This window comes from Rhinolophus sinicus, chromosome 16, assembly GCF_057876585.1.
Source record: "Rhinolophus sinicus isolate RSI-liver-muscle chromosome 16, RSI-T2T, whole genome shotgun sequence".
Taxonomy (NCBI): domain Eukaryota; kingdom Metazoa; phylum Chordata; class Mammalia; order Chiroptera; family Rhinolophidae; genus Rhinolophus; species Rhinolophus sinicus.
In genome coordinates, this window is record NC_142516.1 from 27,630,211 (window position 1) to 27,653,101 (window position 22,891).

Genomic DNA, 22,891 nt, shown 5'->3' on the forward strand with positions numbered 1-22,891 from the left:
CAAAGCTTTCAATGTCAATATTTATAGTTCTTCCTCATTCATTTTAACTACCTATCATTCTATTGTTCCTTCCCAATCACATTTATTTAAGTAGTTCCCAGTACTTTGATATAGCAAGCAATGCTACAGTGAATCAAAAGAAATTTAAAATCACCTTGTCACGTTATATTTTTTAAAGCCCCATTGAGATTTTAAATAAAGTTGCTTTGAAGTTTATAGATTTAATTTGGACAAAAGAAACATAACTATATTTAGGTCTTCTCAACCAGGCCACATAGAATCTTTTATATCCTTTGGCCACATTTCATAGTTTTTATAAATATAGGTCTTCTACTTTTTTTTAAATGTTTTCCTAAGCTTTGTTTTGTTTCTGTTGGTATCGTAAGTGGGAATTTCTTCTTGTATGATATTTTCTCTTTAGTTTTTCTGAGTTTCAGGAAACTCTTGATTTTCATATGTAATTTCTGTGTCCAGTCTCCTTTCTAATCTTTCTTATTAGTTCTTATAGTTTTTCAATTGATTATAGCAGGTTAATAGCATTATAGAGAGAAAGAACAGCATATGTGAGGATGAAGAAGAGAAAGAGAACCTCATTTGACAGAGAAATTTTTAAAAGTTCAGAAAGACGGGGAATAGTAGTAGCAAAGCTGAGATGGGCCGTGATTGTATAATTATGACATTTTGTTCAAGTTGGTGGTAGAGGCAGTAGCAAGTTAGGTGTTGTTGGTATACTATGTATGTTGGACTTTATTGTCCAGTCAATAGAGACCCATTAAAGAGCGAGTGAGCACCACTTCCACTGTCCGCATGCATTACAGACATCTACAGTAAAATTTTCATGACCATAACCACCAGCAAACACTTATTAGGTACCCACTACATGTATAACACTCAGATCCAAGTTTGAAAATATTTTCATTTTTTTTCAAGTGACAAGGCAAGTTAGAAGTAAATACGATGCAAAAGGGAAAATTAAAGGTACAAAAAATAAATGCCACAGAGTTCAAAGGAGAAAGAGAACAGTGTAAGCTGGAGTAGCTGAGGAAGGTTTCTTGACAAATTAAGGTTTGAACATGATCTTGAAGGATGGGTAGGTCTTTAAGTGTAATGCAGAAGGTGAGAGGTATTCTAGGCAAGGGGTTTAGCAAAGTGAAAAATCACATATGACACCAAAGAAAGAATTAGTAAGAGAGAAGTTAGTTGAATTGATGGGTTGAAACCAATTTATATTATTTTATAGAGAGCTAAACGTAATTAAAGATTAAAAATTTTATTTTTAGAAAACACAAAGTCATGTTTAATATGAACTTAATTCAACATTGCTTTGGGAAGGCTGCAGATTGGTGACAGAGAAAACTGCATGGCCTGAAGGAGCCATTTGTTAAGGATCTGTGAATGGCCAAACTATCAGTTAGAATTTAGGTTTTATGTTCTTGTTTAATGTGATAGAAAACTGAAGTAATGGTGGCTTGAATAAGATATTCTAGAAGAAGTTTTTATCTAGGCTGTTGAGATAACTAGGATTTCAAGGCCAAGTTCTTTTTAGTTCTCTTAGCAAAAGTTCCCATGTGCTATGAACAGAATCGTGTCTCTTCCAAATTCATGTGTTGAAGACTTAACCCATGTGACTATATCTAGAGATAGAAGCCTTTAGGAGATAATTAAGGTTAAATGAGATTGTAAGGGCTGGACTTTACATTGGGACTCAAATCTGATAGGACTGTGGCTTTATAAGAAAAGGAAGAGAGAGACATCTGTCTCTCTCTGCCATGTGAGGACACTGAGAAGGTGGCTGTCTCCAAGCTGGGAAGAGAGTACTCATTAGAAAACAACCACACTTGTACCTTGATCTTGGACTCCCAACTTCTAGAACTGTGAGAAAATAAATTTCTGTTATTTAAGCCAACTAGCTTATGGTGTTTTGCTATGGCAGCCCAAGCTGACTAATGTGCCATGTTTGTTTTCAAGTTAATTCCCATGTTTTGTTATAAATGGCTGCTATAGCTATAGCTATCATGTCTATGTTTCAGACAAACAAAGGGGGGAAAACATACCAGCTGAGTCTGATTGCCTTTTAAGATGCCTTTCTGGAAGTTCCACCCAATGACATACACTTAGATGTCACCGTTCTGTGACACACAGCCACCCTTATGTGCAAAGGTAACTGGGAAATGTACTCTTTTGGCTAAACATACTATTGTACCCTAATAAAATTGGGACTTCTGTTAGTGAGAAAGAAAAGAGAATGAATATTGGGTAGGCAACTAACTATCTCTGACATACCCAACGAATACACAGAAGTACCATCTTGATAAATATATTCAAATTAAACTAACAATGAAATATTATTTTTTTATCCCACTAGCTTAGAAAGGATTTTTAAAAGGGTGTGCCCAGTGTTGGCAAGGGGCAGAGAAGGAAACACCTTCATTATTGCTGATGGAAGGATAAATGTAACCAATCTTACTAGGTAGATCTTAAAACACGCACATACTTCGACCCACTAATTTTTATTTCCAGAAATTTATCCAAGAAGATGATGAAAGATTGGGCAAAAATTTAGCATAGTCATGTTTTTAATAGTATTTTTTGCTTTGCCGAAGTTCTCTAGATATCAAGCAATAAAAAAAAATTAAATATATTGTTGTTCATCTAGATAAAAGAATATGATATGGCCTTTAAAAATAATGTTGTAGAGTTATATTTCATGACATAAGATTACTATATATTTTTTATTATTTATTTATTTATTTAGGTTACTATATATTATTGAGGAACAATACACATCACAAAGCAATATGCAGAGGCTGCTATCATTCTTACAAAATTTTGTTTGTATATTTACATATGTAAAAAGACTAGAATGATAGATATGAAATGATAATAGGTTGTCTCTTGGTGGTGGGATTATGACTAATTTTACAGTTCTTTTTACTTATATGAATTTTTCTAGTTCAGCTGTAGCAGATATATATTAGTCACATAATGAAAAAATAAAAGGAAAAACAACAAGAGAATTTGAAATGGTAGATTGTAATAATTCATTGGTATATCGCCAAAATTTTATGAACTATCCTATATTTAAAATAGAGCTATCCTATGAAAAGACAAATAATCCAATGTTTAAAAGGGCAATTTTCTGAATAGAGATTTTTTTTCAAAGAAAAAATTGCCAATAAGCATATAAAAAGATGCTCAACATCCTTAGTCATTAGGGAAATACTAATCAAAGCCACAATGAGACAGCACTTCACACCCATTAGAATGGCTATAATAAAAAAGACATAATAACAAGTGTTGGTAAGGATGTAGAGATATTAGAACTTTCAAACACTCCTGGTGGAATGTAAAATGATGCAGTCTCTTTGGAAAATAGTTTGGCAGTTCCTCAAAAAGCTAACCATAGACTTGCCATCTGATCCAGCATTCCGCTCCCAGGTATATTCCCAAGAAAAATGAATATACTGTTCCACACAAAAACTTGTACATAAATGTTCATAGCAGCATTATTCCTAAGAGTCAAAAGGTGTAAATAATCTAATGTCCATCAACTGATTGAATACTTTAAATGAATGAGTTGTATTGTATGTGAATTATGTCTCAATAAAGCTGTTGAGAGAGAGAGAGAGAGAGAGAGAGAGAGAGAGAGAGAGAGAGAGAGAAGAAGGAGGAGGAGGAGGAGGAGGAGAAGGAGAAGGAGAGGAAGAGGAAGAGGAAGAAGAAGAAGAAGGAGAAGAAAGAAGGAAAGAAGGAAGGAACCCTCCATATTTTCCCACTGAAGCCCTACATCACCCTCCTTTTTTTATTAAGTTGGTATATGAACCGTCACCTCTGATTGTCAGTTAATTTGCAGCCCTGCCCTTTCACCTTCACTCTCCCCCAAGAATGACCAGTCTGACCTAATTACTGAACACGTGGTCTCCCTGCAGTGACCTTCTGAGGCCCCAAGGTGCATTACTTCATCCTTAGCTCAGAATGTCTTATGTTCCCTTCCTGTCTTTGAACCACTTATGCATGTGGGGTTCCCATATATATGTATGTAATAAATTTGGTTATTTTTTCTTGCTATTCTGTCTCATGTCTATTTGATTATTAGACCATCCAAAAGAACCTTGAGGGTAGAGAAAAGTTTGTTCCTCCCCTACAGTAGTATGTATATAGACTACTTGCTGTTTTGAATAGGTTGTATATGCACATGGACAAAATTCCAAAGAATGTTAAAGGACATTGCAGTCAGTACTGTTGGCACCTACCCAGGTCCTTTGCCAGTTCAGCACACCCATTCCCAGCTGCTGACTGTTGGCTACTAAGGCTCACAGCTGCATCCTTCTCTGGAGAATTGCTTTTGGCCAAATGGGAGCTACATCACGTGGTGATTACCTCCCACAACAAGGAGCAAAACACAGTCAATGACTGACCCAATGCAGTGATATAAAAAGTTGCTCCTTTGCCTCAGGTGGGACCAACTCTTTGTGGCAATGTGTGCTCCTGCTTCCACAGTGTAGAAGACAACATCCTTGCTCAGCTGCTTCTTCCGCTTTATTCTGCTTTCCTCACTCCCTTTCTCCTAGAAGAACTCCCTCAATAAACTATATGAATGCTATCTCCTATTTCCGGCTCTGCTTCCAGAGAGCTTGACTCCAAACAGTTACGCAAAGAAATGGGGTTGTCAGTAATGGAAGCAGCAACCTCTTAACTTGCTTTGGCCTGGTAAGTTGTCTCTAAGATACATTGTAAAAAGAGAAAAAAAAGAATGGAATATAACATACACATATGCTATATTAAACTGCATGTTTCAGTTTATTGCTAGACTTAGTGTACAGATTCCCTTTTGTATCCCAACCACTAAGTGTGTTGTGATGGGAAGGATTCTGAGGGCTCACAGTAACGTGGGCTTAGGGTGAAAGAGTGCTAAGTGATAAGTGCTGTTTGCTTTAGGCAAGAAATAGAGGTGTGCAGAGGACGTGGTGAGGGATAATTTTGGTGGTTTTTCTATTAAAACAAATTCTTTTCTCTTACCATTACATTTTCAGTCATATTGTTGGTGCCAAACACAATGTGGTGAATTCCTCACTAATTCAATTTCAAGACAAGTGGGTACATAGTATTTGAAAAGTACTGTACTGTAGTGGTTAAGAACACAGGTTCAAAGACAAGTGGCCTGAGATGGAATTTTGGCTCCTCCATCTGCAAATTATGTGACCGTGAACAAGTTACTTGACCTTAGTTTCTGAGTCTGTGAAACTATAATAAAAGTAGCTTTCTCATAGAATTTTATGAGACTTAAACAAATAGACTCAGGTAAAGCTCTTTGAACAGTGCATGGTACATATTAAGTACTTGATGACTATAAGCTTTTATTACTTTCATGTAATGAATTCCAAGTAGTAAAGTCCTCATCAGTGAGTGATTATTCTTAAACTGTTTTTTAAAATCAGACTGCTGGTTATTCATGCTAATTTAAGAAAAAAATCGTAAACCCTAGAATTATCATTTCTAGGCAACGAAATACAACAACTTAAACTTCTATATGAATAAATAGTTTAATAAGGCTATTAATTGACCTAATTATCTATGCTTGGTCAGCTTAAGGTTAGGGAACTTGATTCCTTCTGCTGACTGCAAATGATAATGACCTTAGAGAAGGCACTGAAGGAGCAAGGCAAACTGAAAGAGATTTAGAATTAGAGATTGCAGCTCTTAGAAATACTGATTATAAGAAAGTACTTTTTAACAAAGGTTTTCTTTTTCACCTTTGGAAGTTATTTTCAATGTTGATTTATATGATTCACTATTTTGACTGCCATTTGAACAATATCTATTTATCAAAAAATATTTCCTGAATGTTTTAATGTCAGGTATTGGTAAATATTCCATATAGAAATGCTTTGTGAGGAGCAAAAGCATGTAAACCAAAACTAATTTTAGACTGTGGTCAAGAATAAAAAGCATTTGTTTAAGTAAAAAGAGCTGCTGCCCGGGAGACAAAGACCAGGTTGCAACTTAAATTGTGCTGCACTGAGACAAAGAGGAGTCTGTCTTTTATAAAGTTCCCACCAAGTTTTTAATTTAGTGTGTTTTATGCAAATGAGGTTTCCAAATTGTGCAGTTCTGATTGGTTGGTGTAGATGTAAATGAGGATACAATTTGTGTAGTTCAGATTGGATGGGGCAGGTCTCAGTCCATTGGTTGAGAAACAAAACCAGGGGTTCCCTGAAGTGGTTGACTCAGAAGGTAAACATTCAAGGGCATAGTACAGGAGGCTGAAAACTCAGTCCGTGTCTTTTCAGGAAATGCGGAGTGTGTGAGAGGCCTCTGTCAGCAATGGCTGCTAGACTCTGGTTATGAATTTGGGCTCAGTTAACCATGAGAAGTCCATTTTGACAGATATATTTCTGTTCAGGAGTCACAAGTATATAATTTAAAACAGTTACTCTGTTTCTTTTATAAACATGTTTGTACAATGTGCAAATGACTTGAAATAATTATGACAATGTAAAAATGCTATAATATAGTTGGGTTAATGGGATTTCTAAGTAAAAAATGAAACTTTGTCATTCCCAAGAGAAACCAGAGAGAACTAGGATGCTGCTATTTTAGACAAGTGCTAATGTGGCTATTATCAGTCTGAGGAGGGAGGTACTAGAAAATTATTGCATGAATAATTTACATTTAGCAGTGTTTTTTTTCCCCCAAGCTATATTTAAAATTCCACTATGGTGAATATTTAATTGTACCAAAGAAAAATAAAGGCTATGTTTGCATTAGCATACCCCAGGTAACACCTAATCGGCACAGAAATTTCATTGAAATGCAATATTCTTCCTTCATTAACATACTTGCTACAAGAATTCTATGATAAAATAATTAACAAATTTCAAATAAGAGTTAATAGATAAGTTTATTGTGCTGAAGAGGGTTGTGGGTTGGGGACAGTTGTGGCTTCAAGAAACAGTCACAAAAGTTCTAGTTTTATAATGTGTTTTAAAAATATATCTCCTATAATCACCATTCATTTTTACACGTACCACAATTGATTTAAAAAGGAATATAAGTGCTTTTTTCTTAACTGAAGACAGTCTAAATAGTTTTTTATATTGACTGAGTTAATTGTAACAAGATCTGTAAAGTCATAGTATGCTAGTTAAATATTACAATATTAATGAGTAAATTTAAGTTTAATTTCCCTTCACACACATACAATGAATAGATAATATTTCCTACACCAAACAAGGAAATAAGCATTGTAATCGTAAGGTTAAGAGTTATATAACAAATAACTCTTGTTATTAAAGTAGACTCTCTCATGGAGTTTGGCATAAAGTATATACCCTTAGAAAATGTCAATTTAATTCCTTTCTTCTTCTCTCCTTTATATTATATTGAATTTTTCTTATTAAATGTGATATATTTTTGGTTGATCTAAAGAAGTAAAAGTTTCAGCAAGCATTGAGCACACATATGATTACCACCCAGTCTTCCAACACTCCTGGATGACCCAGGCTAAAGGGAACACAATTAAATACCTGGGGAAAGAGGAGAAGTGAACTATTAAAGTTAGACAATTACATTCGTGAGCTCATCCTAGAAAAAGTGCTACATACCTCATTGCTGAATATCACTACAGTTATCTTTGAAGTACTCCCCTTGGGAAGCTATGTGCTGATGCCAGTGCCTAGTCCACCCTTCAAAGCAATTTTGGAACTCTTTTTCTGGAATGGCCATCAGAGCTGTCATCGTATTACCCTTGATGTCCTGAATGTCATCAAAATATCTTCTTTTCAATATTTCCTTTACCTTTGGGTAAAGAAAGACATCATTGGGGGCCAGATCAGGTGAGTAGGGAGGGTGTTCCAATACAGTTATTTGTTTACTGGCTAAAAACTCCCTCACAGACAGTGTTGTGTGAGCTGGTGTATTGTCATGATGAAAGAGCCATGAATTGTTGACTAAAAGTTCGGGTCATCTAACTTTTTCATGCAGCCTTTTCAGCACTTCCAAATAGTAAACTTGATTAACTGTTTGTCCAGTTGGCACAAAATAATAATGAATAATCCCTCTGATATCAAAAAAGGTTAGCAACACCATTGCAACAAATTCACGAACTTAATTGTCAGACCTCTTAGAGTAATATAGGTACAGGGAACTGTTTCAGGCAAATTGCAGCTGAAGTACTAGACAAGGGATTTATATCCTTTCTCCAGCTCCATTTTAATATAATTTTATTATTCACGCGAGTTGATTGTATGGGGAAGGAAGAGAAAATATAGTTAAGATTTTATTTTTGAATGATATCTTTTTTGTCATTTACTGAGATCCTGAAACAACTGAACACACTTTAGAAAGCCTTAGACTAGAGAATGTAAAAATCCAGAACTTGCAGTTGGTGTATCCAGTAGTTTTTCTTTTTAATCATTCTCACTAGTAACTCACAATGAAAGCTTTGAGGTTCCAAAATTTGCTTAGTTCCAAAATATAACTAAATATTTACTATATACAGAGAAGAGAAGAAAGTAGAAAAGGATGTTTACTCAAAAGGGGCTTATAATCTAAATTCACATAAAAACATGAAAAAAATCAGAGTTGTTTATCCAAAAGATCAAAGTAATTAAGTACAAAACAAATAGATAAGATACGGAAAAGAGTCATCCCAGCAGAGTTGGTTTAGTTAGGAGAGGTTTTCTGAAATGGTAGTTGTGACCCATTTTCTCACATACTTACTCTCCTTTAAACAATTATATTTGTGTTTATTTTCCATTACAATATTTTTGAAATTTAGTAAAATACACATAACATAAAGTTTACCATTGTAACCATTTTTAACTGTTCAGTTCAATAGTGTTAAATACATTCACATTGTTATGCAATCAATCTTGAGAATGATTTTCGTCTTGTGAAACTAATAAAACTCTGTACCCATTAAACAACTTCATTCCCTCGTCTCTCCATCCCTGGAAACCACCATTCTACTTTCTGTCTTTATGAATCTGCCTAATCTAGTTTTCTCATATAAGTAGAATCATGTAATGTGACATTTCAATTAACAAAATATCTTTAAGTTTCATCCATGTTGTAGCATGTGTCAGAATCCCCTTCCTTTTTAAGGCTAAATAATATTCCAGCCTATGTATATACCTCATTTTGTTTAATCATTTATCCATTAATAGACATTTGGGTTGCTTCTGAAACCTTTTGGCTATTGTGAGTGATACTGTTATGAACATGGGTATACAAATATCTCTTTGAGACCCTGCTTTCAATTCTTTGGGGTATTTAACCAGATGTAGAATTGCTTAATCATATGGTAATTCTATTTTTAATTTTTTGAGAAACTGCCATACCGTTTTTCATAGTGGCTGCACCATTTTAAATTCCTACATAAAGTGCCCAATGTTCTAATTTTGCCACATCCTCACCAACACTTGTTATTTTCTGGCATTTTTTGATAGTAGCCATCCTAATCAGTATGAAGTAGTATCTCACTGTGGTTTTGATTTGCATTTCACTAAGGATTAGTGCTAGAGAGTATATTTTTATTTTCAATTTTAATTACTCAATTAGCACATGTTAATTTAGAAAAATAGAAAATTTTTATCTAAATAAAAATGGGGAAAAGGAAACCACCTTTAATCGCACAAACATAGATAGCTACCGCGAACATTTTGGTGAGATTTCATCCAGACTATTTTCTTCATACTCATAGAAATGAATGGGAACATACTGTGTTTTTTTTTTAAACCTTAATATCACTCTTAACTTTTCATTTGAATAAGTATTATGTACATTATAATTTGAAATGACTGCAGAATATTTCCTTGTATGAATTTACCATAATCAATTTGACCAAACCCCTATTGTTGAGCAGTTAGGTTGTTTTTAAATTCGAGGCATTATAGATAGCCCATAGCTCTTCTCTATTTGGGGTGGGGGAAAAGCAGGAAATAATCTTTAAAGAGTTAGCAAATGTCCAGTGTTCACTCACTCAAAAAAATATTAAGAGCCTACCATGTCTTTCTCCATTTTAAATCATTACTTAGGACTTGCATTCTTTTGTCCTTTATTATTATTGTTTCAACAATTGGATCTATTCTTTGTCATAAATGTCTCTTGTTTGTTTAGCATATTTCCTAAAAGTCTCTAGATTTGGAGTCCTAGTTTTTTCTTCCTTAGAAGTTAAATGTGTGTGGTTAGGTCTCTAATAATTTTTGAAAGGAAAGTTTTAGCTGACTGATGAGAATAGACGTCTTCTTGCTGAAAGCACAGTAGTGGGCGAAAGAAGTGTCAGCATTTTAAGAAATTTGAAGGTGAAGCAATCATGTTGAGTGTATTTTATAAATATCTCCATATTTTTTCTTCACCTACCTCCCAATCCCATCACAGGTTATCATCCCCTACCTGAGTTATTAAAATAGCCCTGTTTCTAGCTTCACTGTCTGTCACCCTGCATTTAATCAGGATGGCTGTGTTGAAAGAAAACAATAGACTGCCAAAATTTAGTGGCTTAAAGAACAATAAATCTTTTTCTGATCTTGTTCCAGAGTAGGTTTCCAAGTCAGCAGGTGAGTCTCCTTCATATAGTAAGTTAGGGGTTCAAAGTCCTTCCATCTTTCGTCTCTGCCATCCGCTAGGACATTTTCCTTATTTGTACAACTGAGGCAGAGTCACCATGTTCATATTTCAGCTGGTGGGAAGAGAAAGTAGAAAAAGGTTCAGCCTGGTCTGAAGGGGCTGATGTGGGAGTGGTGCACATTGGTTCCATCTTACATTCCTTTGGATAGAACACACTTACATAGCCATACCTAACTTAGGACAGGCTGGGATATGGAGTCTACCTGTGTGTTCAGAAAGAAAAGGCGTTTTGATAGACAGCTCTCAGTCTGCCACACCCTCTCAGCCTCGTCCATCCCCCACACTGCTTTCAATGCTAGCTATCTGAATCCCAACTCTGACCATGTCATTGCCCTGCTAAAAAAAATATTCAGTGGTTTTCTAGCATTGAAGAACAAATATCCTTGTTGAGTACCTACTGTGTCCTGAACACTGCACGTATGATGACAAGGAAAATAAAAATTCTGTATTTTTCCTCCTGTAACTTATAAAGGAGTTAAAATCCTGGGAATTATGCGTGGTTCTGACTTCTCTCACCACTATACCCAGTCCATCATGAACATCTGCAAACTCCACTTCCATCCATAGTACCACTCTGTACCCTTCCTCCTCTGTTTCCCAAAAGCGTCACTGTTCTAGATATTTTTTAAAATCCTAGGGTACATAGTTTCTACATAACCAGATTTAGAGGGGTTTATCAAATGATCCATGAATGTGCAGTGTGGGGTGAAATGAAACATTTAATTTTAGTTAATTTGTTGACATTACCTATTTTTATGTTTATTCTCACTCTGTTCTTGCTAGAAGGTGTGAGGGAACTTTTCCAGGAAAGCTATCAGATCTCCTTTTCCTTTGTAGAATGACTGGGGGTTTTTTGTTGTTTTGTTTTTTTAATCTATGCTTGTGGTTGATGAGATTTCCTCTTCTATTCTTACAATAAACTTCTTTTAATTTGAGTTGTTTAAATGGCTTTCTGCACCTAACCACCAAAAGATCCTTTAGTAAAACATCATTCCATTCTTTGAAAAGTGTACTTAACATCTAATGTGGGTGTTGCATGGTACTAGATGCTTGGGGGCTACCATATCATCCTTTATACAAAGTGTTTTGACAGTGCTGGTGCCTAGTTTGAAGAAGAAGACAGCCGTAATATTTTTGTATTGCTGCTGTAACAAATTACCACAAATGTAGTGGCTTAAAACAATACCCATTGATTATCTCATGGTTCTGTAGACCAGAAGTCTGAAATTGTGTCAAAATTCAAAAAAATATTTGAAAGTACATGGAACAGTGAACTCCAATTAATATGATTTGTTCTAGTTATGGAATTGAATTGTAAACTCAGTCTGAAGTAAGGAAGAGAGGATAGCATTGGAAGTGATAAGGCCTCAAACAACGTGATAAGACTTCAAACCGCAGTGACATCTTTTACTAGTTGTGCGACCTTGACTAAGCTACTTAACCTCTCCTAGCAACACACAATATATTGCTGTATACTACTACACTACTACTACTACTACTACCTAAATCATAGACTCGTTATAAAGTTATGTGCGAGTATGCGTGATAAAGTTTATGTAAAATGGCTTGGCATAAAGTAAATGATCGATAAATGTTAAACATTTTTTTTTAATAAAGGAGATGAAGTAGCTGCTTACCCCATAAAGATACAATTCTTTTTAACTTTTAAAACAGTGAAATGCACAGATCTTAAGACTATGGTTTGATAAGCTTTGGTAAATGTATGTCCCTGTATAACCCATATCCCAGTCAAGGTGTAGATGTTTTCTGTCACCCCACAAGTTCCCTTGTGCCCCTTTCAAGCCTCTTCTTCCTACCCTATTAGAGGTAACCATCGTTCAGTCTCAAAAAATTAGTTCGGCCTATTCTTGATTTCATACAAATGGAACCATACAGTGTGTAGTCTTTAGTATCTGGCTGCTTTTGATCAAAGTAATGTCTGTGAGATTTATCCATGTTGAGTGTTTCAGTTCATTCCTTTGTATTGCGAAGTAGTATAAACATATCACAATTTGTTTATTCATACTCCTGTTGATGGGCATTTGGGTTGTTTCCAGTTATGACTAAAGCTGCTATGAGCATTCTTGAACAAAATTTCTCATGATGTAAGTTTACATTTCTCTTGTCTAAATACTGCTGGGTCAAATGGTAAATATATATTAAACTTGATTAGAAACTGAAAAACAAGTTTCAAAAGGGGGCATGCCATTTTTCCATGCCAGCAAAATGTAAGAATTTTTGTTAACTCCACTTCCTTGCCACCATTTGATGGTGTCATATACATGTCAGTGAAGGAAATCAAACTATGTCACCCAAAATACGCCATGTAGGCACATTGATTATTTCTTTTCTTCCAGTTTAATAGATATAATTGACATGCAACATTGTGTGAGTTTCAGTTGTACAGCATATGACTTGGCATGCTATATATTGTGAAAAGATTATCATTACTTCACATAGTTACACAAATAGGCATGTTAGAAACAGCAGGTACAGGGACACTGTGACCCTCCTTTTTCTACCAGAAAGCAGGACGTAAAACTCCCCTGTGAAAGGTACCCTCACTGTACAGGAGAAAGAAGACATTCTTATCAGCCCAGAGATGGCACCAGACAAATCTTCAAACAAACCTTACTCTATTTACTTACCGTCCCACAGTTTGCTGACCTTGGAAGCCTAAAGCTGCTTTTCTTTGTCCTGTCATACATCTAGTGTTCTTTGTTGAAGATGCTATGTAAGCTGAACTTCAAAGCCACTATTTTGAGTTACTTTTCGTTTAGGAACACATTTATCTTGTTAATCTGTCTTTTTGTTGAAAAGTCCCATCTGAAAAACTAAGAGGAGTAGAGGTAAAATTTTGCCTCCTTTACAGCAGGGACTGTGCCCAATTTCTCTCTCTCTAAATATATATATATATATATATAATATATATATATATATATATATATATATATATATATATTTAGAGATATATTAGAAAAAAATATATATATATTTCATCCTCACAATGACCTCATAATATACTAATATCACCCAAATTTTATAGATGAGGAAACTGAAGTACAGAAATAGGAAATAATTTTCCCAGGGTCACACAACTTTCAAATTGTGGTGCAGGGAATTTTTTATCTGGTAACCTGCTTCCACCATTGCTCTCACTCTTTACATACTGATGCTCCGGGTATAGTTTATATAGAGAGAGCTATGATATATATATATATATATATATATATATATATATATATATATATATATATATATATATATATATATACATATGCCATATTTTATATTCTATTACACATATTTTATGTAATCCAGTTACTTCACTCTCATGCACAAATAGAAAGAATTGGCCTGAGTAGATAATCTTATAAATTTGACCCTTTGTTCTTCCTATATTTCAAAGCTTTGGATGCTGAGGTGTAATTTTCCCTCCTGGGTCATGGAGATGATTTCAGAAGAGGAAGGAGGACTGAAGAATAGCCCTTGCATTAGGGCAGAGTGAAACAACCCTTAGATCTTTCAACTCAAAACATCTGATTTACTGCTCTACAAAGAAAGTAGCTGCTATATAAATAGCAAATATCTGTGAACCATTTGAATGACAGGTAGCTTTCTTAATTTGTAGTTATTAGTCCCTAGTAATTACATATGTAATCATATGTAATATAAGTAATATATAATGTAACATATGTGTGTAATGTAATCATATGTGATATAAATAAATACGTAGTCATATTTCACACAAAAAGAATAAGTGGTGCAGAAAATGAAAAACATGAGTTTGAAATATTTTTTCTAGTTTAAATTGCAACTCATATAAATATAAATGTGCATACATTTGTGAGTGTATGAATGTGTGTGTATTTATTTATTTACTTAACTCAAAAAATACATTTTGCTCAAAGATTCTCTTTGTCTTCTCCTATACTCTGTGAGGACAAATGAGAGCATTTGTGTTTTCTAATATTTGAAGTCCACACTGAAAACAGAATCAAAATTTAGAATTCAGATTTAGTGATAGTAAAATAAAAACTATTAAGATTCATAAATTATGAAAATGATTTTCTTACAAAGCCTCAGAAGCTCTGAGACAATCTTATGTCTCACAATGAAATCAATTTGGTTTGCCTGAGTATTCAAAAGAAAACTTTTTCATTCCTAATTCTGGTTTTGTATAATCGTATAATCAATAGTGACAATCATATTACGGGGCAGATTTCTATGTGTGTGGAGGTGGTGGTGATTGGGATGCCCAAATAGAAATTACAAATAAGGGAAATAAAATTCCATTTTTTAGAGTTAAAGTACAAAAACAATTTACATTAGTTTCAAGTAGGGATATGTTACTTAAAAGGAAAGACTGGCTTCTAGCACTGCAAGACTGAAGCTAAATTCAGTTTATTTTCATTTATTTTTTATTTCCAGTGGAGCGTTTTCTTTATTTTCTTTTTTTAATTAAAATTATTGGGGTGACGTTGCTTAGTAAAATTATGTAGTCTCAAGTGTACAATTCTGTATTACATCATCTATATATTGTATTGTGTGTTGACCACCCCGAATCAGATCTCCTTCCATCACCATATGTTTGACACCCTTTTCCCTCTTTCACCACTTCCCCTTCCCCCTTACCCTCTGGTAATCACTAAACTGTTGTCTGTGTCTAGGTTTTTTTGTTTCTGTTTTTGTCTTGTTCCTTTGTTGCTTTCAGTTTTATATCCCACATATGAGTGAAGTCATATGGTTCTCAACTTTTTCTGTCTGACTTACTTTGCTTAGCATGATAATATCAAGATCCATCCATATTGTCGCAAATGGCAGTTTTTCATCTTTTCTTGTGACCGAGTAATATTCCATTGTGCATATTTTTCACATCTTCTTTATCCAACCATCTATCGAAGGACACTTTGGTTGTTTCAATGTCTTAGCCACCATAAATAATGCTGCAATGAACATAGGGTTACATATATCTTTACGGATAAGTGTTTTTAGATTTTTGGGGGTAGATACCCAGAAGAGGGATTTCTGGGTCTTATGGCGATTCTGTTCTTAATTTTTTTGAGGAACTTCCATACTGTTTTCCATTGTGGCTGTGCCAATTTACATTTCCACTAGCAGTGTATGAGGGTTTCTTTTCCTCTCCAACCTCTCCAACACTTATTATTACTTAGAAGTAATAGGTGTGCGGTGATATCTCATTGTGGTTTTCATTTGCATTTCCCTAATAGCTAGTGAAGTTGAACATATATCTGTTGGCTGTTTGTCTTCTTCAGAGAGCTTTCTGTTCAGGTCCTCTGCCCATTTTTAAATTGGATTGTTTGTTTTTTTGTTGTTGAGTTGTATGAGTTCTTTAGATACATATTTTGGATCTTATCCCCTTATTGAAGATGTTGTTTACAATATCTTCTCCCACTCAATTGGTTGCTTCTTTATTTTGTTGATGGTTTCTTTTGCTGTGCAGAAGCTTTTTAGTTTGATATAGTCCCATTCATTTAATTTTTCTTTTACTTCCCTTGCCTTTGAGGTCAAATTCATAAAATCCTCTCTAAACCCAACATCCATAAGTTTAGTACCTATGCTTTCTTCTATGCAATATATTGTTTCAGGTCTTATGCTTAGGTCTTTGATCCATTTTGAGTTAATTTTGGTACATGGTGACAGACAGCAGTCTAGTTTCATTCTTTTCCACATGGCTTTCCAATTTTCCCAGCACCATTTATTGAAGAGGCTGTCTTTTCTCCATTGTATGTTTTATACCTAAAGAATATGTCCATCAGAAGAGGAATTGATTGGTCTTTTAAACAAAGGAAAAGGGACATCCCTGAAGAAAATTTTGGCTGTGCTTATTTAACACTGCTCGGGGGAAGAAACTTACTTGGAAAACTTCAGAAATCACCTTCCCAGTGGCAAATCTAATCCAATTTTAAAAGTGGGTGCATCAAGTTTCTTACAAGTAATCATTCTGGTTATTTGACTTAGTCCCTTTGTTCCATTTTCATGTCCACCATTCCACCTTGTGGTCATAATTTTTCTTGTTTCCCATGGAGGTGTGCCCATCAGGGAAGAATGTACTAGGCTTATTAAAATTTAGTTTTCCGGTCTGTGTAGCAGGTATATTTTTGATATAAATCCAGACATTGACACTCGGCCTTTAAGCACCAGCCCCTTTGAGCTTGATTAATACGAGCTTCTTCTAAGTCGGCCTAGGCTAACCTTTAAGCCTTCAAAAGGTGAGTCAGACCCTGCAGACACTTTAGTGAAGTTACCAAGGTAACGGCACAAATTCCCATTATTTCCCCCCAAAAGACTTCTGCATCACTGAGCACAGTTTTCTTTCCAAACATCAACACAGTTGCCGTTCATTTCAAGGATCCATTAAGGTTATCATGAAATAATATTTATAGAGAGCTTTTCTCTCCTAGAAAAGAAAAAAGGTTGCCATTTGTTAATTTACAGAATCAAATTAATAGCAACACAAATAATTTTCTCTCTTGCGGATGGAATGACCTCTAATGCTGAAAATGAAAACGGTATCTCTAAAATGGCTCTAAAATTAGATGAAGATAAAATTGATGAAATATTCAAACTCTTGAAAACTATTTTTTAAAAACCAACAATGATATCAATTAGTTAGGAGGTAAGTTTCGAAAACTATTTAAATGTTTTGAAATGAACAGATGAGAAATATTCAAATTACACTATTCTTAAATTGCTATGTAGAAATTTTTTTAAAAAAATATGTGTTATAAGTGTCCCTAAGGATAATATCAAAATCTGACTCTGTATAATAAATCATATTCTATGTGAGAAACTATAATAGGTTTGCTTGTTGGAGAAAAAGTAAATTTGTCAGAAGCTTCCTTGAAAGTGCAATGGTAATTTCAGGTAAAATGAAAGAGGTAATGCCGTGTTAACTAACATTTAAGACTAATGCTCCCTTTGTGTCTCAGAAATTTGGTCTTTCCAATAGTTCTTATTTACAGATGAGACAGCTAGGACATAGAGAGATTAAATAAGGTTTCCAGAGTTACAATGCTGAAAAGTGGTGGAATAGGGATTTCCATATCGTCATTACAAACATCAATGATTCAGTATGTATTTCTAAAAGATAGGAACTTTAAAAAAAATTATAATTCCTTTATCATTATCCGTGATTCCTTAATATTATCAAATATCTAGTGTTCCTATTTCCCTGATTGGTGTGTGTGTGTGTGTGTGTGTGTGTGTGTGTGTGTGTATACCGGGGGTGCCAAAAAAATGTATACACATGACTTGTATTCATCTTTTATTATCAGTGTATATTAAGTATTACAATTTAAATACATTTTTTTCCTTTCTTAAAATGTGTATACATTTTTTGCACCCTTTGTGTACATATATATGTATGTGTGTGTGTATAAATAAAATTTACAGTTTCTTTGTTTGAATCAGGATCCTTGGAAGGTCCATATATTACAATTTGTTAATACATGGTTTAAGATTCTCTTACTCTACAGCTTCCTACTCAGTCTCTTATTATTCCTTCAAAACACTTTTTTAAAAGAAACAAAGTTGTCTTGCTGAGTTTCCTACATCCAGATTGGGCTGACTGCTCCTCTGCTCTTCATTGCAATAAATTGGTAGTTAGATCTAGGCTTGATCAGATTCAGTTTTGAATTTTCTGACAAGACTTTTTAAAAGGTAGTATTGTGCACTTTAATAACAAAGTACATAATGTCTGCTTCACAGTTTGTGATTTAGCAGATTGATGATTGTGTCCTAGATCTATTTATTTACTAAGGGTTGCAAAATGGTAACGTTTTAATTCTGTCATTCCTGCCTCATTTATTAGCTGGAACATTTCTACAACAAGAAAATTCCTCTGGTCTACTTTTTTGTCCAATTTTTCCACTGAAGTTTTCCCCATAACCTTAAATATTCTTTAAAAATATGATTTTAAAAGGTTTTAGTACATATTTTCTTAAGGATTTGTTGTACTTTATGTACTCATTCCTTAACCACTGGACATTTAGATTGTTTCTGATTTTTCACTCTGTAAACATTGATGGGATAAACATTCTTGTACATTTTTTATACATAAATCTTTACTTACATATTTGGTTATTTCTTTAGAATAGATGTCTACTAGTGGAAGTCCACTTTTTTAGCTTTTTACTGCATATTGAAAAGTGTCTTCCTGAAAAGCACCAGTTTATCTCTTCCACCAGTGGGAATGCCTGTTTCCCTATATGTCATTATCATTCTCTCATATTTAGTGTGTTTGTATTCCGTGTTTTATATTAAAAGTAAATTGTAGCAACTGAGTTACGAATACGTCTACTATAAACACAGTAAGAAAATTCCAGGCTCATTATTTATTTTATAGAATTCATAAAAGTAAGAAAAAACAATTGTTCACATGTGAAAAAATTAAAAATTAATCTTAGAATTTCAAAACTATGGAGAACTATTGAACTACTTGGTGGGACTCATGTTTACTCACCCATTGTTTTCAGAAACTAATCATAATTATAGCGTAGCTTTGTGTGTGTGTAATTTATTGTCTTAAAATTTTTGAGGTAATATTAAAAAAAATAAATTTCTGACCATAAATGATCTCTTACTTTGAATTTCTCTTTTTGTGAGTCAGGTTGAATATCTTTTACGTAGGGTGATTTGTATTTCTTTTTCTGTAAACTGTCTGGAAATAAACATTTTTCTACCAAGTACTTGATCTTTTTTTCTTTGTTTCTAGGAGTTCTTTATTTATTAGCACAATTAATCCTTTAGCTGTGAAATGAGTTGAAAATATTTTTTCCAAAATTGTCATGTCTTTTGACTTCAGTTTTTTTTGGCCATGCAGAAAATTTCTAAAAGGTTTGGGAAAAGCCTGTAATCAAATTTTTAAAACTTTTTTTCCGAGCATTTAAATTTTAAGTTCTAGTAGAAGTCCAAAATCATAAAATAATTCACCCATTTTGTTTTCTGGGACATTTATGGATTTGTTTTTTAAATTTATGTCTTTTAATGTAATATGTGAAGTATGGCCCCAACATTATCTTTTTCCATATGGCTCCTAATTTGTGTAAACCATTTATCTTTATACCATTGAGATGAGATGTCATCTTTGCAATATACTAAATTCTTATATTTCTTTGGTTCTATTTCTAGACTTTGTATTTTGTTCCATTGGTTTGTCTATTCTATATGCCAAAATCACATTTTGAATTTTTGAAGTTTTATATTTTCATATCTAATAGGGCTGACTCCCCCTCCCCCACATTCCTTTTCTTTTTCAAAATTTTGTTGGCCATTATTGCTTGTTTAATTATTCATATACAAATTTTAATCAGCTTGTTGTAGGTCTAGGAAAAAACCTGTTGACATATTTATTCAGATCTCATTCAATTTACCAATTAATTTAGGGAGAATCAACATCTTTAGGATTTTTTATTCAATCCTAGGAAATTTATCTGTTCTGGCTGCTATTGTAAATGGGGCCTTCTTTTCCATCGTATGTCTAACTGGTTATTGATTTTGTATGTGAAGTGTATTGACTTCTAAATGTTAATTTCATATTGCCTTACACTTTCTGAATTCTTATTGTTTGTAGTAGTTTTTAGTTGATATTTTTTCAGGTATACAATCATATCTACAAATTGAGATAATTTCACTTCCTCATTTCCCATTTTTATGTTTTGGATTGATTTTGTGGTGTAATGGTGGTTGTACTGCTGGCTATCGGCTGATCTCCTTCCTTGTTGTCTTTTTCCAAGCTTGGATGGGCAGTCTTCCTGGCCATTCATATTACTCAATATTTTCTAAATAAATTCCTTTTAATTTAAAGGCAGAACTGCTTTCTTGTTACTTTATCTAAGAAACCTGACTAAAAGTTTCATTTTGTATGAATAGGGCCCAATGACACATCATCAATAGTGATATTTGTTGTCATTTTTGGAGGACTTAACGATGCTCAAGACAGTGTGCCAAGTAATTTTCATATGTCATATCAATCAATTCCCAGAGAATGATTTGAATTTTTGTCCCTGGTTATAGTACCAAATGTCAACTCATCCTTTTCATCTTTCTTCAAAGAATCTCTGCTTTTTGTGTTAGTAATAGCTCTGAAAGATAAGGTAAGATTCAGTTTAATATGTTTATTGTTTTATTATTTGCCTTGGCATTATAAAGTCAAGTGTATTTGATTAACAGGGTTTCAATTGTTTTAGCAGTGGTACCCTATTTCCAAGTCAAATATTAATTGGAAGCCCAGTATAAAAAGACAAGCTGCAAATGTTAACTAGACTGTGTAGTAGTAAGTTTCTTAACCTAGAATCTTGGGATGCTTCCGAGCATAGACAAAAAGGAGAGGATGTTCAGATGGTGAAATACAGGCATTTCTGGACACGGATCTTAGCAGCTGTTATGGTTTGAATTGTGTTCCTCTAAATAGATATGTTGAAGTCCTAACCCCTGAAGAAGGTGAACTTATTTGGAGATAGGGTCTCTACAGAGGTAGTCAAGTTACAATGAGGTCATTAGGGTGGGGTCTAATACAACTGGTATCCTTAAAAAAAGAGGAAATTTGGATACAGACACACACAGAGGGAAGACACACAGAGAGAATGCCTCCTACAAGCCAAAGAATATCTAGGGCTGCCAGGAGCTAGGAGAGAAACCTGCAAAAGATTCTCCCTCAGAACTCTCAGAAGGAACCAACCCCGCTAACACCTTGATTTTAGATTTCTAGTCCCCAGAACTGAGAGCCAATAGGTTTCTGTTGTTTAAGCCACTACTTTGTGGTATTTTGTTTCGGTAGCCCCAGGAAACTAATATAGTGGTTTGTGTGGCCAACTGTACAGATTTTGAAGGTGGAATATCCTACAGATTCTAGAATGCATGTTCATTATACATGTTTTTTCTGGCATGGGTCAAGGACCTTGATTAGTTATATGCTTGTTATTTATCAAAGGTCTATTCTGCTCAGATAAGCAGACATTCCTTGTAATTATTTAGTTCATCACTTCGAGTTGGAAAAAGCCCATCTTCCTGTACATACTTTTTATATCTTAAAACAGAGGTTGTGAACTGGCAACCTGCTCATAAGTATTTTGTTTGGCTCACACAGTGTTTTAAAATAGGACACAAAATGTACTTGCTCACCAATCTTTAAAGATCAGATTTCTCATAAACATTTCTGAACTTGTTTTTTGTTTTTTTCCTTGAAAACGTGATTTGCATTCCCTTACCTTAACAGTTGACTATTGCTGAAGACGGGCTGCTTCCTTTAGCCAGGTCACCAGCACTTCTGTCAGCTATATCACCAGGCCCACTTTGCCACAGGCAAAAAACAAGAGTGGCTAGAGCAGAGTGCAAAAGAAGACAGTGGTAGGAGGACTGCCTGGAGGTTAAGGGACTCAAAATACAGCAGACCTTGAGGCCCTCCTAATAATACTGGCTTTTACTGCAAATGAAATGGGAAGCTATTGAGGGATTTTAAGCCAAAGAGTGACCTGACCTGACTTAGATTTTTAAAGAATCACAGCTGCTCTGCTGGTATTAGACTGTAGGGGGAAGACACTAGACTGCAATGGTGGAGGAAGGGAGACTTATTCAGAGGACTTCTACAGTGATCATGAGACGGTTTGGATAATGATGGCAGCCAGGGAGGTGGTGTTAAGTGGTGGAAGTCAGGATGTGTTTGAAGGTATAGTCAACAGATTTTTCCTGATGGATTAAATGTGAGTTGTGAAAGACAGAAGCCCGGCCCAAACCCCAAAGGTTTTGGCTTGAACGACTGGAAGGATGGAGTTGCTATTTGAGATGAGGAAGCTGGAGGAAGAGTTGATTTCAGGTGGAAAATCCGGAGTTCTATTTTGGACACGTTGACCTTGAGATGTATAGTGATATCCAACGGAAATGTTGAATAAGCTGATAAATAGGAGTTTGGAGTTCAGGGCACATGTCTGAATGGCAACAAACCTTTCATCTTCTAATCCAGTCTCATGATTTTTAATACCATACAATGCCATATAATCCTGATGATTCCCAAATGTTTATTTATAGTGGATTCAAAGAAGGCTATTGTGTGTTGCCAGGGAAAAGAGAAATGGTCATCATGGTCTGCCTCTTTATCTCTGATCACAGAATAGTCACGGTCTTAGTCCCAGAGCTTGGTTCTCTCCGTACCTCAGAAACCACTGCTCTGAATCTCTACCCAGTAACTGAGACTCATACCATTGTTAACTTCACTAAGTTTTATATCTGGTAGGCTGTAGAG